We start from the raw sequence: 6,046 nt of genomic DNA on the forward strand, positions 1-6,046 counted from the left end.
AAGGAAAAAAGCCCAAGGTAGTCACATCTCCAAGGACTGAAGGACCTGGAAATGATCCCATGATTCAGGAACTTTTCAGGGCAAGGGTTTTCTGGAACAATTGCCTGCGGCACAGATTCAGGTAGTATCCCCATTTCTAACCAAGCCTTCCCATACCACTCCTGCTTTATGGCTGAGGGGTGGGGTAATATGCTTTTTACTGTAAAAACATAAGCAATCCAGTCTTTCCTTTCTCAGTGCTACTACTTTGGTTTTATTCTACCAAGTCTTGTTTCCCCTGCAAGCGTGCACCACACTGCAATCGGAGGGATGTTTCTGAGTGAACCTTCAGAGAGTGTCACTTCCCTGCTTTCAACTTTAGAGGCCAGCCTGTGCCCTCAGGATTAATATGGACTGCAGTGCCTTGTCCTACTTGCCCATCCTGCCTCATTCTTTACTGCTCTCTGTGTCCTCCCTTTTAGCCTTTATACACATGGTTCCCCTGTTTGGATGATTTTGTTACCTCACAGCCATCCCACTGCTCAAATACCCTCACCTCTGGCAGTAACTCTTCCTCATTTACAAGCCTCTGTTTCCATGATTGGGAGACTCCCCTCTCCCTTAAGTGCTTCAAATTCATTTCTGTGCTTCTCCCAAGTGTTCCCTTAGTATTGCTTAAGCCCATTTTCTTGTAGTTACCATCCTTATGGCAGATAGTACTAATTATCTCCCCAATAACCATTATACTTTTCTTCCTTATTAGCAGAACCCTGGTTTTTCTCAGAGTAACCTTGTGCCCAGTTAAAAATACTTACCTTCCCAGACGCCCTCGTAGCTGTGTGCAGTCATGTGATCTGGTTATTGCCAATAAGGTGTAAGGAACTGTCTACTGGGGGCAATTTCCACTTTTTAAAAAAATTTTATTTATTTTTTTAAATTTCAGTGTTCCAGAATTCACTGTTTATGCACCACACCTAGTGCTCCATGCAATACGTGCCCTCCATAATACACTACCAGGCTCACACAACCTACCACCAACCACCCCTTCAAAACCCTCAGATTGTCTTTCAGAGTCCACAGTCTCTCATGGTTTGTCTCCCGCTCGAATTTTCCCCAACTCCCTTCTCCTCTCCATCTTCCCCATGTCCTCCATGTTATTTCTTATGCTCCACAAATAAGCGAAACTATATGATAATTGACTCTCTCTGCTTATTTCATTCAGCATAATCTCTTCCAGTCCCGTCCATGTTGATACAAAAGTTGGGTATTCATCCTTTCTGATGGAGGCATAATACTCCATAGTACATATGGACTACAACTTCCTTATCCATTTGTCCATTGAAGGGCGTCTTCATTCTTTCCACAGTTTGGCGACTATGACCATTGCTGCAATGAACGTTGGGGTACAGATGGCCCTTCTTTTCGCTACATCTGTATCTTTGGGGTAAATACCCAGTAGTGCAATTGCAGGGTCATAGGGAAGCTCTATTTTTAATTTCTTAAGGAATCTCCACACTATTTTTCCAAAGTGGCTGCACCAACTTGCATTCCCACCAACAGTGTAAGAGGGTTCCCCTTTCTCCACATCCTCTCCAACACACATTGTTTACTGTCTTGTTAATTTTGGCAATTCTAACTGGTGTAAGTTGGTATCTCAGTGTGGTTTTGATTTGAATCTCCCTGATGGCTAGTGATGATGAACATTTTTTCATGTGTCTGTTAGCCCTTTGTATGTCTTCATTGGAGAAGTGTCTGTTCATGTCTTCTGCCCATTTTTTGACATGATTAACTGTTTTGTGTGTGTTGAGTTTGAGGAGTTCTTTATAGATCCTGATTATCAGTCCTTTGTCTGATTTGCGAATATCTTCTCCCATTCCATGGGTGCCTCTTTGTTTTGTTGACTGGTTCCTTTGCTGTGCAGAAGCTTTTGATCTTGTTGAAGTCCCAAAACTTCATTTTCACTTTTGTTTCCTTTGCCTTTGGAGACATATCTTGAAAGAACTTTTTGTGGCCGATGTCGAAGAGGTTACTGCCTATGTTCTGCTCTAGGATTCTAATGGAATCCTGCCTCACATTGACGTCTTTTATCCATTTCGAGTTTATCTTTGTGTATGGTGTAAGAGAATGGTTGAGTTTCATTCTTCTACACCTAGCTGTCCAATTTTCCCAGCACCATTTATTGAAGAGACTGTCTTTTTTCCACTGTATATTTTTTCCTGTTTTGTCGAATATTATTTGACCATAGAGTTGAGTCCATATCTGGGCTCTCTACTCTGTTCCACTGGTCTATGTGTCTGTTTTTATCCCAGTACCATACTGTCTTGGTGATCACAGGTCTGTAGTAAAGCTTGAAACTGGGCAATGTGATGATTCCAGTTTTGTTTTTCTTTTTCAACATTTCCTTAGCAATTCGGCGTCTCTTCTGATTCCATACAAATTTTAGCATTGTTTGCTCCAGCTCTTTGAAAAATGCCAGTGGAATTTTGATTGGAATGGCATTGAAAATATAGATCGCTCTAGGCAGTATAGACATTTTAACAATGTTTATTCTTCTGATCCATGAGCATGGAATGGTCTTCCATCCTTTTGTGTCTTCTTCAGTTTCTTTCATGAGTGTTCTGTAGTTTCTCGAGTACAGATCCTTTACCTCTTTGGTTAGGTTTATTCCCAGGTATCTTATGGTTCTTGGTGCTATAGTAAATGGAATCAATTTTTTTATTTCCCTTTCTATATTTTCCTTGTTAGTGTATAAGAAAGCAACTGATATCTGTACATTGATTTTGTATCCTGCCACATTACTGAATTGCTGTATGAGTTCTAATAGTTTGGGGCTGGAGTCTTTTGGGTTTTCCATATAAAGTATCATGTCATCTGAGAAGAGAGAGAGTTTGACTTCTTCACTGCCAATTTGAATACCTTTTATTTCTCTTTGTTGTCTGATTGCCGTTGCTAGATCTTCTAATACTATGTTGAACAAGAGTGGTGAGAGTGGGCGTCCTTGTGGCATTCCTGATCTCAAAGGGAAGGCTGCAAGCTTTTTCCCATTGAGGATGATATTCGCTGTGGGGTTTTCATAGATAGATTTTATGAAGTTGAGGAATGTTCCCTCTATCCCTATACTTTGAAACATTTTAATCAGGAATGGATGCTAGATTTTGTCAAATGCCTTTTCTGAATCAATGGAGAGGACCATGTGGTTCTTCTCTCTTCCCTTATTGATTTGTTCTATCACATTGATTGATTTGCAAATGTTGAACCACCTTGCAACCCAGGGATAAATCCCACCTGGTCATGGTGGATACTCTTTGTAATGTGCTGTTGGATCCTATTAGCTAGGATCTTGTTGAGAATCTTAGCATCCATATTCATCAGGGATATTGGTCTGAAATTCTCCTTTTTGGTGGGATCTTTGCCTGGTTTGGGGATCAGGGTAATGCTAGCTTCATAAAAAGAGTCTGGAAGTTTCCCTTCTGCTTCAATTTTTTGAAACAGCTTCAAGAGAATAGGTGTTATTTCTTCTTTGAAAGTTTCGTAGAATTCCCCAGGGAATCCGTCAGGTCTTGGGCTCTTGTTTTTTGGGAGGTTTTTGATCACTGCTTCAATCTCGTTACTAGGTATTGGTCTATTCAGGTTGTCAATTTCTTCCTGATTCAGTTTTGGAAGTTTATAGTTTTCCAGGAATGCATCCATTTCATCTAGGTTGCTTAACTTTTTAGCATATAACTGTTGATAATAATTTCTGATGATTGTTTCTATTTCTTTGGTGTTAGTTGTGATCTCTCCCTTTTCCTTCATACTTTTATTAATTTGGGTCTTCTGTCTTTTCTTTTGGATTAGTTTGGTCAATGGTTTATCAATCTTATTGTTTCTTTCAAAAACTAGCTTCTAGTTTCATTGATGCATTCTACTGTATCTCTAATTTCTATCTCATTGATTTCTGCTCTAATCTTGATTATTTCCCTTCTTATGTGTGGAGTTGGCTTGATTTTTTTGTTGATTCTCCAGTTCTTTAAGGTGTAAAGACAGTTGGTGTATTCTGGATTTTTCAATTTTTTTTTGAGAGAGGCTTGGATGGCTATGTATTTCCCCCTTAGGACCACCCTTGCTGTATCCCATAGGTTTTCACCCGAAGTGTCTTTATTCTCATTGGTTTCCATGAATTGTTTAAGTTCTTCTTTGATTTCCTGGCTGATCCAAGCATTCTTTTTTTTTTTTCATTTTTTATTTTATCTTTTTAAGATTTTATTTATTTATTTGACAGACAGAGATCACAAGCAGGCAGAGAGGTAGGCAGAGAGGCAGGCAGAGAGAGAGAGGAGGAAGCAGGCTCCCTGAAGAGCAGAGAGCCCAATGTGGGGCTTGATCCCAGGACCCTGGGATCATGACCTGAGCCAAAGGCAGAGGCTTTAACTCACTGAGCCACGCAGGTGCCCCTGATCCAAGCATTGTTAAGCAAGGTGGTCTTTACCTTCCAGATATTTGAATTCCTTCCAAACTTTTTCTTGTGGTTGAGCTCCAGTTTCAAAGCATTGTGATCTGAGAATATATAGGAAATGATCTCAATCTTTTGGTATTGGTTGAGCCCTGATTTGTGACCCAGTATGTGGTCTATTCTGGAGAAGGTTCCATGTGTACTTGAGAAGAATGAATATTCTGTTCTTTTAGGATGGAATGTTCTGTGTATACCTATGAGGTCCATCTGGTCCAATGTGTCATTCAATGCTCTTATTTCTGCTTGGATGATGTGTCTATTACTGAGAGTGGTGTATAAGTGGTGTATTAAGAGTGGTATAATCCCACTATTAATGTATTCATATCAATATGACTCTTTATCTTGATTAACAGTTTTTTTCATTTACTTTTTTAAAAATTTATTTATTTTCAGCATAACAGTACTCATTGTTTTTGCACCACACCCAGTGCTCCATGCAATACGTGCCCTCTCTATTACCCTCCACCTGGTTCCCCAACCTCCCACCCCCCGCCCCTTCAAAACCCTCAGGTTGTTTTTCAGAGTCCATAGTCTCTCATGGTTCATCTCCCCTTCCAATTTTCCTCAACTCCCTTCTCCTCTCCATCTCCCCATGTCCTCTGTGTTCTTTGTTATGCTCCACAAATAAGTGAAACCATATGATACTTGACTCTCTCTGCTTGACTTATTTCGCTCAGCATAATCTCTTCCAGTCCCATCCATGTTGCTACAAAAGTTGGGTATTCATCCTTTCTAATGGAGGCATAATATTCCATCAGATTAACAGTTTTCTTGATAATCATTTCCATTTAAGAGAGTATGACCTGAGTGGTCTGTACATTGTTTTGCCCCTGTCCTTCACTCTGTCTCCTCTGCTTGGCATTCAGATTTGAGCAGCAGCTAATAGAAGGGAGGTAAAACATGAAGGATGGCAGGGTAGGAGAGCAGCAGTTGTCCAGAGAGAGGCAGTTGCCTGTGGTCTTTGTCGCCCAGGCAGTTCTTTGTCTGGGACTGCCTACCCTTGTATTTGTTTCTACATGAAAACAGACCTGGTTAAGTCAAATCCCAGTTTGATTAAAGTATTAAGCATACACCTGAACTCATTCCTAACTGAGAGCACCATTTCATTAAATTGGATATTTGCAGAACTGACTTTATTTCTAATGACTACCTTCCACGGAAGGCAGGGAACTCTGTCCTCTTCACTGCTGGAATCCCTGTGACTGCAATGACACTGGGCACCACATTGATGTTTAGAAGCGTGTTGAATAAATAATTGGTTCAGTGAATGAATTAAGGTGAAATGGTATGAATTTCCCCATGATTTTTGATTAGTCTTCCCGGGTGTATTCCCATATGGAGCTGGGTCTTAGTATTCCATAGGGATTTTTGGCCTACTGTGTAGAACAGCATTTCTCAGCCATGGCATTAATGATGTTTGGGTCAGATGGTTTTCCATTTGGGGAAGTGTCCTGAGGATTGTAGGAGGTTTAGCAGCACTCTTGGCCTCTATCCACTAGATCCTACTAGCACCCAAACCTTCCAGCTGTGGCAAACACCACTGAGTCCGGATGTTTGCTAGATGTCCTCTGCAGG

This window comes from Meles meles, chromosome 20 (genome assembly GCF_922984935.1).
Source record: "Meles meles chromosome 20, mMelMel3.1 paternal haplotype, whole genome shotgun sequence".
In the NCBI taxonomy this organism is placed as follows: Eukaryota; Metazoa; Chordata; class Mammalia; order Carnivora; family Mustelidae; genus Meles; species Meles meles.